Raw genomic sequence first — 10,748 nt, 5'->3', positions numbered from 1 at the left:
TTATATAAAAATTTCAATTTTTTAATCAGACTTTTCAAAACGGCCGAGCTTTTATCCGGGTCGAACCAATTTTTTATCCGGGTTTTTTTAGATCCGGGCTTTGTTAAATCTGGGCCTTTATCCGGATTTCTCGGGTTTCGGTCCGGACCAAATTTTTGATAAAAAAGGAGGTCCATTTAAAGCCCACAGACCGGGCTGAATTGAGCCGGATTTTTTTCCCGAATCAAACTTTTCGGATTTTTTTCGGATCGGATCGGATTTGAAATCTCTAAACATAATAACAATGTAAACTATTTATATTGGAGAATGTCAAAGAAATCAAACGAGCGATTTCATATGCTAATTTTATTTTAAAAGAAAATAAGAAATCAAAGAAATTACAATAAGATGGATTGGGATGTAAATAGTTAACATCTCAAAATAGGGCACCAAACTTATTTGGTAGCATCAATTATCAAAATATTATTATTTTTTTTTAAAATATTATATAACTTTTTGAATATCTACTTGTAAGTCCAAAGTATGCATAAATTGCAATAATTATGAGTTGATATTTAAACACGCATCAAATTGGGATCACATAAACACGCATCAAATTGGGATCACATGGGGTTCATATATGAAATAAAAAAGGTAAATTAATGAAGAACTTGAACAACCTTTAAGTTGTCCAAAATGTTCGTAGATATGTACCCCATCAGTGATATGATATTGCTGCTTATATTTTAGTACATTTCAAAGGGCAGGTACCATAATGGATTCAAGAATCATCAACTGTGCACCTGAAACAATCAATTGCAACATATATATTAGCTGGTTAAGAAATAGAGTGCTTCCTGACCGACCTATTTCCGACCAACAAGTCGACAACTGTCAGGGGTCAAAAAATTTCCACAGGAATTAACTCTGTTTTTGTAGTGATATATATCATGTCCAGTTAAAGATGTCTACATGTTTAAAGTTACTTTAATCCTACAAATGGGTAATGGAAAAAAACTAGGGAAACAGAAAACTGATCATCTCCTCTACTAATTCAATTCAGGAACTAAACTCACACCAAGAATCACAGAAAATCAGATACCCTTGTCAAGCACGACACGAAACTACAAGACTAACATAATTTTGGAGGACGGTGGTCGCACATAAACAAATGAGTTGGCAGATAATGACCTTGTTATCTATTGCAGGCTAAGTTTTGCCCAGCTTATCTTTTCAGAACTTGAAAACATACTCAAAAGAGTGTTACTAGAAACTCGTGAATATTCCACATCGAAAGAACTTAAAACAAGTACTATGAATATTAGCAACATGTGCAAGCCTCTAGCTCATGACTTTACTTGAACAGGGTCTGTTCTAAGGAGACAGGTGACCAAGTCTGGTGGATGAATAATGACTGCAGGATCAGAGCAGTGATTAACAGCACTGCATGGTCAGTGCACCATTCAGAGCCGTAGAGGATTGTTGATTAACAGCACTGCATGGTCAGTGCACCATTCAGAGCCGTAGAGGATCGTTCCCAGCTTGGTTCTCCTGGCTGGTGGTCTTGCAATTGCTCAGAAATTTTCAACCTGCCAAGTATTTTCTTTTCACAATTTATGGTCTGCCACACATATGATCGAATGAACTATTGGGATGAGTCAAAATAAGGAATCAAGGCCTGATTGGCACGGACACATTATCACGAAGAAGTTGTTTCAAATGTCTCTGCAAAGTGTTTGCAGGTATCCAAGAATGATTTTCAACTGTTATCTTATTGGTTAATTAATGAAGTATGCGATAATAACTTTACTGTTATCGGTTTCTTAATGAAGTATGTGACAGTAATTCATATTTATGCTTTGTATAATTGTATATAGGGTAGCTAAACTGTTAGAAGACAGCAGTTATTATCAACAATGCACCATTTTGTAGCTCAAGTCGACAGATTTCTTAAGATTGCATAAAAATATCCAATCCTACATAATACACTGGGAAAAGGAGAAAAACCGGGGAAATAGATTAACTGATCATGGAAATAAGAGATACTTTTCAAGCACATCCAAGCAAGACATATTACATTGTTAGTACCAGCTAGTGAAACTTTGTGGAAGCTTCGATTGACCTTTGGGAAGTAAATTACAGACTGTTGAAGTTAAAATGAGAGAATTTGTTATACCACCAGAATTCCTGGAATTTCTTTGGAACTCAGCTTGCAAATATATAATTTAACCAAGATGGTCAAAACAGCAAACACAATTTGGAAGCATGTCTGGTCATTTCCCATGACTTCTATTAATTAATTCGGAGTTCATATCGCAAAAGGACCATTTTTAAAAACACTCCAACACTCTTTTCTTACTAGTCATACACTCGGACACTATTTCCAAAATACGAACAAGGACCATTTTTCTTACTAGTCATACACTCGGACACTATTTCCAAAATAGGAACAAGGACCATGTTTAATGTATCTTTGCGCTTGGGGCAATGACGCAATGACGCGGCTAGTGAGGTACTAACCGAGGCGCGTCCCAAATCCCCTCCTTGGCCTTGGCTTCGCCATGTGCCATTGAGAATTTCTGGAAGGGTTCCCTCTAAACCAAGGTAAAGCCCTACAATTCTAAGTTAAATTTATTTCTTGGCTATCTCTAGATATGTTTAGGAAGGCATTAAAGGCAGCATGAGCCACCCAAACCAACCTTACAGAACTCTTAAACTTGTTTAAAATTAAGATAACAGTAAAAACCAAGGAAGCTTATAAATCAGAAGAGGATACATGATGACTTTATGCTAGATTATACATGATATAATCACAAAAGTTGCAATGATTTTTTTTTAAAAGAAATTAAAAAAATAGAAGCGTAAAAGTATAACCATGTTCATCTAGGTAATCAACAAAGTTAGAACAGCAGATTATGGACTACAACTAATAGTTCACGAATCAGTACTATGGACTTGAAAAGAAATCAATAATGAAGATCTTAAAAGCCAGGACGTTTTAGTTCAAAAGGCAGACTGTGTTTTGCAACAAGGTTAATTTCATCCCTCATCGAAGTCGAGAGAATATATAATTTAAGTGTTGTATAAAAGCAGAGCTGGCTTATTTTTAAAAGCATACCTTTCTCGGCCTTTTGGCTAAGATCAAGTGTAGTATCTGTTCTTATCAGTTTAATATCTGATATGTGGGTCATTGGCTCACACGATATTAAATTAATTTTTTAAGGGGGAAGATCCTTCACAATAGCTTGCTATTGGGTTCTTCATGAGTCGCCCAAGTGTTGCACTACTGCTTAGGCCTGGCTCACCTCACCAAAACATAGTTCGATGTGTATTAATGACAATTAGCCTTAAAATTATGTTCTAATACAGTTGATTAAAAATCTTCGGGAGATAATAACATCTTGTTTTTAGTGACTGAGCACGGTTGTGTAATACCAAACAAATTATGGAATACCTGTGAAACTTTTTAGCTTGGGGTGAAAGATGCAGACGCTTTTCAACACTCTTGAGGAATAAAAAGATGCCATCACTCTTTATAATTATATCGCTCCTGCATCAATTCTGTCACCGATGAATTGTATTAAATGACATAAAGAAAAGTTTCACAACAGCAAACAGGGAAAAGAATATAAGCAGGCAAACTGTTATTCATTCACACAACCACCTTTTACATTGAGTTACCGTTATTTATTTATTCGTACAGGGTGGCTCTGAAAATTCAGTTTATAGCAGATGAGACAAATTGTTTCAAATCTCAGCCTTTCAAGGATTTATCAGCTTTTATTAAATGAAACTATACTAAAAACATAGAAGGCAGTTTAACATGTTATTTACTATGAAGTGAACTTTAGACTTTGCATCACAACATGAATTGTAACATGACATGTTACAATTCATGTTGTGATGCAAAGTCTAAAGTTAAACCATGGAATATGATCACCACATGGTAAACCATTTCAACCTATAATCAATAAATAGGCTTCATGTTGGCATACACGTGCTTTCTTATAATAACCTCCCACATTGGCTAAAAATAGAAATAACATGGTCTTGATATAAGAAAAGTTTAATTTTAAGCTTTGTCCCTTCGGGGACATCCAATAAAATTGGAACGATACAGAGAAGATTTTCATGGCCCCTGCGCAAGGATGACACGCACAAATCGAGAAATGGTCCAAGTTTTTTTGGACAACCAAATCTAGGAAATAAAGACCATAATTTTGTTTGAAACAAGCTCCCTGCAAAATTTTTTTGTTAAAATCTAGCCATGCAAACAGGGGTGCAGGAAACCGACTACGAGTCCAAGATGACCTGGAATATATTTTATAAAAAAAAATCCATAAATATAAAAAAAAATCACAAAACGTTTGAAAAATATTTGTTAAATTGCAAAATTTGCATAGATATTTGTTAAATTGCAAATAGCGCTAGCTATTTAGTTTATATATATGTTTGTCTACTTAGTTTATACTAGCTTAAATCCCGTGCATTGCACGGGTTCCCGTTTTTATTTAAAAAAATTATTTATCTGTTCATATTATAATTTTAAAATATCTATATAAATATATAACAATTATAAAGTTATAATAAAAATAATAAGATAAACATGTGGTCGTAGTTTAGTAGGATAAGTAAACTATGTCTAGTAGTTTAAGATTTTAGTTGTTTAGCGGATATATACCACTATTTATTTATTTTTTAATAATATGATAAGTTGTGGTCGTAGTTTATTAATATAAGTACTCTAAGTCTAGTAGTCTAACAATTTAGTAGTTTAGAGGATATATAACACTATTTATTTACTTTTTAATAATAGAATACGTTGTTCCTATAGTTTAGTAGGATAATTAGACTATATATCTAGTAGTTTAACAATTCAGTAGTTTAGCAGATATATAACAGTATTTATTTATTTTCTTTAATAAGTAAAATTAGGGAATAACCGTTGAACCAAATTATAGGCCATTCCGGTTATTATAATATATATATATATATATATATATATATATATAGTATAGATATGCTGTAATGGCAAAAGTTTAAAAGTTTATAAAAGTTGTCATTAAGAATACTGTGTACTCGTCACTTACAATGGCATACGCCTATTTTCGTATTTTTAGAGTAGGGTTTCTGTATGGAACACCTAACAATTCACCACAAGATCTATCCAATCAACCGATGAAAACTGAAAAGGGTATATCTAAATCTTAACTTTGAAGTGTTTTAACAAACTCGTTCTATAATTGACGTGTTTCTCCCTTTTTGTCAATTGATAAGATCTTAACTTTGAAGTGTTATAACAAACTCGTTCTACAATTGGCGTGCTTCTCCCATGTGTCTTGATTTAGTTAATGAATGCTTTCTGAAAGTTTACCTTCTACTATGTCCATCAAGTTATTTCCCACGACTTCTATTACTTAAATTGGAGTTCATATCGCAAAAGCTAAAGATATTTAGCATAAAATAATGTAATTAGGAAATTTATTGTGTTCCTCCCCCGGTTTACTTGGCGGAGCAAAGCCTTTTTCCTATTGAAGACCCGATGAAGCTTTGAATTTTAGACCACTCCGGCAAATTCGTAAGTTCAATTCCTACTAGATGCACATTAAGTGCTCCACACTTATAATGATATACCTAATTTTGAAGGGTGTTACATTATCTTGAAGGGTATTACAGTATCGTAACCTGATTTTGCCCTTATAAGTTCAAAAATATTTAAAATAATTTTATACATTTAACTAAAAATCTACTTAGGTGTTCAACTAGAATAGTATAATCAATGTGTAAAATACCCCTAAACCCTTGGATTAAAAAAATGAAATGATCAAAGCTTGGAAAATGTTAAAAACACTCCGGTACTCTCTTCTTACTAGTCATACACTCGAACAACTATACCACATCGCTCTGTTTCTCAATAAAATTAGGAATCACCTGTTTAAAAAACAAACAAGGACCGTGTTTATAGTATCTTTGCGCTTGGGGCAATGACGCAGCTAGTGAGGTACTAACTGAGGCGCGTCAATTGCTGGTTGAAAACTATTTCCAAACCCCCTCCTTGGTCTTGGCTTTGCCTTGTGCCATTGAGAATTTCTGGAAGGGTTCCCTCTAAAAAAGGGTAAAGCCCTACAATTCTAAGTTCAAAATCTGGAGCCCTACAATTCTAAGTTCAAAATCTGGAGGAATTAATACGGACTCGAACAACAAATTGCCTAGTTTGACTAGAATACCACATGATAAATTAGTCCAGGTCTTCAAGCTAAAAAGTTGCCATGAAAGCTTTTTAAAAGCAAATTTTAAAAAAGAACTGAAGGCGTGACAGTATCGTTGTTAGAACAGCAGATTATGGACTGCATAATAGTTGGTGTACATAAATTAGAAAAAAGAATCAATAGTGAAGATCTTAAAGTCCAGAATGTTATAGTTCAAGAGGCAGACTGTGTTTTGCAACAAAGTTAACTTTGTCCCTCGTGGAAGTCTACAGAGAATATCTAATTTAAGTGTTGTATAAAAGCAGAGCTGGCCTATTGTTTAAAGCATACCTTTCTCGGCCTTTTGGCTAAGATCAAGTATAGTATGTGTTCTTATCAGTTTAATATCCGATATGTGGGTCATTGGTTCACATGATATTATATTAAATTTTCAAAGGGGAAGACCCATCACAATAGCTTGCTATTGAGGTCTTCACGAGTTGCCCAAGTGTTTCAAAGGGGAACATGACATACACTATTCAACATAAATACAAGTCTTGCGGTTGAAAGTCACCAGTTAATCAAAGCACATACGAAAAAGTAAAAAAGTATACTCCCTCCGTCCCGCAGACTATTTTGTGGAGATTAACTTTGCATTTGACATGCAAATGTTGGACATTCACTTTTACTTTGGGATGCGACCAGCTTCTCTATATATACAATGTCCCAATTAGATTAATCTTTGACAAATAAATAGGGCTTATCAAATAAACATATACAGGGGTCCAAATTCTCATAGATATGCTACGATCTAAACTTCATAAATTAACAAATCTTACCTATTGATTCATTTCCGTCCTGAAACTATTATTCGTAGCTGGTTTAGTGTCTGCAACATTTTGACTCCGCAATTGTGGAGTTTCAGTGGAGTGGCTCAGCTGCCTCACGTCGTTGCATGAGCACAATTATAGATTAAAAGCCTTCATGTTGGCATCTACTTGCTTTCCTATAATAACCTCCCACATTGGCTTAGGATAGTGATAACATGTTCTTTATATAATAACAGTTTTACATCATTGGTTTTCCCTTCGGGGACATCCGATAAAATTGGAACGATACAGAGAAGATTAGCATGGCCCCTGCGCAAGGATGACACGCACAAATGGAGAAATGGTCCAAATTTTTTTTTGTTTGAACAAACTCCCCGCAAAACTCTTTTTGTTCAAATCTAGCCATGCAATCAGGGTGGAGGAAATCGACTACGAGGCCAATATGACCCGGAATATATTTTATAAAATAAAATAACATAAATATAGAAAAAAAAATTAAAATCACAATATGTATGGAAAATATTTGTTAAATTGTAAAATATTAGCTAAGTTACAACTAACGGGAAAAAAACAGACTTCAAGATTTTCTTAATAATTCAATGCCCATTAGATGTACTAAATTTAATTTATTCAATGAAACTAATAAATACAATTAGAAAACAAATCGATCTTAATTTAATATTAGTTATATTAAGAGTCTAATACAGTTTAAAAGATTACATGTATAATAACAGTAGCAACTAATTTCAACTTGTTCTAAGCAGAGGCCTGCTCTATTATAAAGTGACTCCACACCTGCATGCACTCTTTCATCCTCCTATAAGTAAACTCTCTATGCACTAACCTATTCTTAACCGCGCAATATACTAGTTTAGTCCTTTATTTTGACATGTCGACTAAATGGTTCAGTATTTTAGTTCTCAAATCAAGAATAACAAATGGACCATATCTAGGACTATAGGTGAAATTTAGAAACATGCAATTAGCCTTTTGTACCATGCCCTCTTAAACCTAACCATGAAATTGCTTTCTTTTAAATGTACGATTGGCAATAAAGAGATCGAAAGGTTTCTACTTGCACAAATTGAGGTTTTCATCCTGGATTCCTAAGCCGGCTCGGATATGATATGCTTGTGAATTTAAGTTTCAGGATTAATCAAAAGCTACAATGTCTATCTAATTAAGCTGCTATTGAGTCAATGAGCTAAATTTGTAGAAATCAACATGATCACGTAAACAAGAAAAGATAAATTTGTAGCAATTACAGGGTATATTAAACAAGAAAAATTAACATAAATTAGTTGACCTGTACAATTATAGATTACATTTGCATACTTCATAGACATGTGAAATGGATACCTCTTTCGCATAGACACATGGAACGACTTACCGGATGATATGATCTTTCCTGAACGCCGAACCAACACGATCCCTGTTTCCATGTTCAACCTGCCTAAGTCTCAACTCCAAAAAGTTGAACACTGATGCAGAAATAATATCTTAAGAAGTGTCAATGTACACCAATGAAACTATTGCAATTTAGCTAACTTTGTGCCTTTACCAGATTCATGTCCACTTATGTTTTTCACCGTAAATAGTGTTCTTTAAACTTTTGTATCCTTGCTGCTGCATTGAATCAGAATCAATATACATTATTAATTTTTTTGTGTTTTGTAACTTATAAAGTGACTCCACACCTGCATGCACTCTTTCATCCTCCTATAAGTAAACTCTCTATGCACTAACCTATTCTTAACTGCCCAATATACTAGTTTAGTCCTTTATTTTGACATGTCAACTAAATGGTTCAGTATTTTAGTTCTCAAATCAAGAATACCAAATGGACCATATCTAGGACTATAGGTGAAATTTAGAAACATGCAATTAGCCTTTTGTACCATGCCCTCTTGAACCTAACCATGAAATTGCTTTCTTTTATATGTCTTTGAATGTACGACTGGCAATAAAGAGATCAAAAGGTTTTTACTTGCACAAATTGAGGTTTCCATCCTGGATTCTTAAGCCGGCTCGGATATGACATGCTTGTGAATTTAAGTTTCAGGATTAATCAAAAGCTAAAATGTCTATATAATTAAGCTGTTATTGATTCAATGAGCTAAATCTGTAGAAATCAACATGATCAAATGTCTATATAATTAAGCTGTTATTGATTCAATGAGCTAAATCTGTAGAAATCAACATGATCACGTAAACAAGAAAAGATAAATTTGTAGCAATTACAGGGTATATTAAATAAGAAAAATTAACATAAAATTAGTTGACTTGTAGAACTATAAATTACATATGCATACTTCATAGACATGTGAAATGGATACCTCTTTCGCATAGACACATGGGACGACTTAATGGATGATATGTCCTGAACGCCAAACCAACACGATCCCTGTTTCCATGTTCAACCTGCGTAAGTCTCAACTCCAAAAAGTTGAACACTGATGCAGAAATAATATCTTAAGAAGTGTCAATGTACACCAATGAAACTATTGCAATTTAGCTAACTTTGTGCCTTTACCAGATTCATGTCCACTTATGTTTTTCACCGTAATTAGTGTTCTTTAAACTTTTGTATCCTTGCTGCTGCATTGAATCAAATATACATTATTAATTTTTTTGTGTTTTGTAACTTTATAAAAACAGAATGCATATAGTACTTGTACTAATTTATTTTCCATACCTACTGTATTCTTCCGGTCTTCATCGTTTCTAGATTTATGCTCTAGGCAAGTAAATTTTAGAAAGGAATGATGGATATGTATTGTGCATCCCAAAAATTCACCTACAAGAACAAGATGTTAACTTATTTAACATCTAAACAGCCACTTGGTCGAACACTTTTGGGTACAAAGATGAATTCCTTGATATTAGTAGAAATCCATGTGTCATTATGTTAATACATTCATGCCAGCACATAATGGGACCAAACTGTCGGAAGATGCAAATGTTCATAGTAATTAGCAGAACTTAGAATTAAGTTCACGAGTTCTTCTCCTGTTTTGGTAAAAAGCATGTCAAGGTTTGCTAAAAAAGGTTCCTGAGTAGTAAACTAGCAGTTTGAGATCAAAATTCACATTCCAAGTTCATTAAACAAAAGGAGGGTAAGAGCAGTTGAAAATAGGAACTAAATAATGTAATCAAATTTTCATCTTCAACTTACAGGAATAATATACAGGGTAATCTGATAAATAAACAGGGTTTCAAATCTCGCAAGGATAAGTAACTGTCTAAGTTTTTTATTTAAGTAATCTATGAATTATAAGGACTGAGATGAGGCGGCAATGTGGCTAAAAGCTCAAACTAAACCATCGCTTCCTCACTTCTGTACTTAGATAAAAGACCAGAGAATCTTGTTCAAAAAGTACAAAAGATCAAAATTAGAAACAACCAGAGAAGACGGTAGCTAAAGGGGAACAAAAGACATTCAATAAGAAAATCCAGATAGAGTCCACACACTGATGAAGTAAAATACTGTCAGGAAACAATACACAATTCTATGGTCAACCTATCACACTCTCCTACTAATTTGGCCACACGTACGCATACTTATTATTTGTTTTCATACATACAATGCTTTCTTTGTTTTCCACGGTACTTGATGTGCTTGAAGAAAATGATTGTTTTTCAACAACCGAGACATATTGAGAGAGTTGTTTTTCAAACAATTGAAAAGGAAGAAATCATGACACGATTTCAGAGTAATTTAACGTTATTCTAATATATGGTCATTTGTTGT

The 10,748-nt window shown here is 33.7% G+C and overlaps 1 long non-coding RNA gene, 4 other non-coding genes and 1 pseudogene across 5 annotated transcripts; 5 read left to right on the top strand and 1 right to left on the bottom strand.

The window, feature by feature from the left end:
* Positions 1 to 1,155: 1,155 nt before the first annotated feature.
* Positions 1,156 to 10,356, bottom strand: LOC141700540 (uncharacterized). The gene is made up of 8 exons (XR_012566405.1): positions 10,173 to 10,356; positions 9,693 to 9,794; positions 9,531 to 9,595; positions 9,334 to 9,450; positions 8,559 to 8,623; positions 7,007 to 8,478; positions 3,434 to 3,540; positions 1,156 to 1,568 (listed from the first exon to the last, which is right to left on the bottom strand). It is a non-coding gene; the product is annotated as an uncharacterized LOC141700540 (long non-coding RNA).
* On the top strand, positions 3,094 to 3,289 carry LOC141700563 (U2 spliceosomal RNA). Its single transcript, XR_012566422.1, has one exon. It is a non-coding gene; the product is annotated as a U2 spliceosomal RNA (small nuclear RNA).
* LOC141700557 (U6 spliceosomal RNA) lies at positions 4,061 to 4,163 on the top strand. The gene has a single exon (XR_012566417.1). It is a non-coding gene; the product is annotated as a U6 spliceosomal RNA (small nuclear RNA).
* LOC141700547 (U4 spliceosomal RNA) lies at positions 5,946 to 6,102 on the top strand (annotated as a pseudogene).
* Positions 6,515 to 6,715, top strand: LOC141700544 (U2 spliceosomal RNA). Its single transcript, XR_012566409.1, has one exon. It is a non-coding gene; the product is annotated as a U2 spliceosomal RNA (small nuclear RNA).
* On the top strand, positions 7,250 to 7,352 carry LOC141700553 (U6 spliceosomal RNA). The gene has a single exon (XR_012566413.1). It is a non-coding gene; the product is annotated as a U6 spliceosomal RNA (small nuclear RNA).
* Positions 10,357 to 10,748: the final 392 nt, after the last annotated feature.

The sequence above is a fragment of the Apium graveolens genome, unplaced genomic scaffold, assembly GCF_009905375.1.
Source record: "Apium graveolens cultivar Ventura unplaced genomic scaffold, ASM990537v1 ctg25, whole genome shotgun sequence".
Taxonomy (NCBI): Eukaryota; Viridiplantae; Streptophyta; class Magnoliopsida; order Apiales; family Apiaceae; genus Apium; species Apium graveolens.
This window is presented reverse-complemented; position numbering and strand designations above follow the sequence as displayed.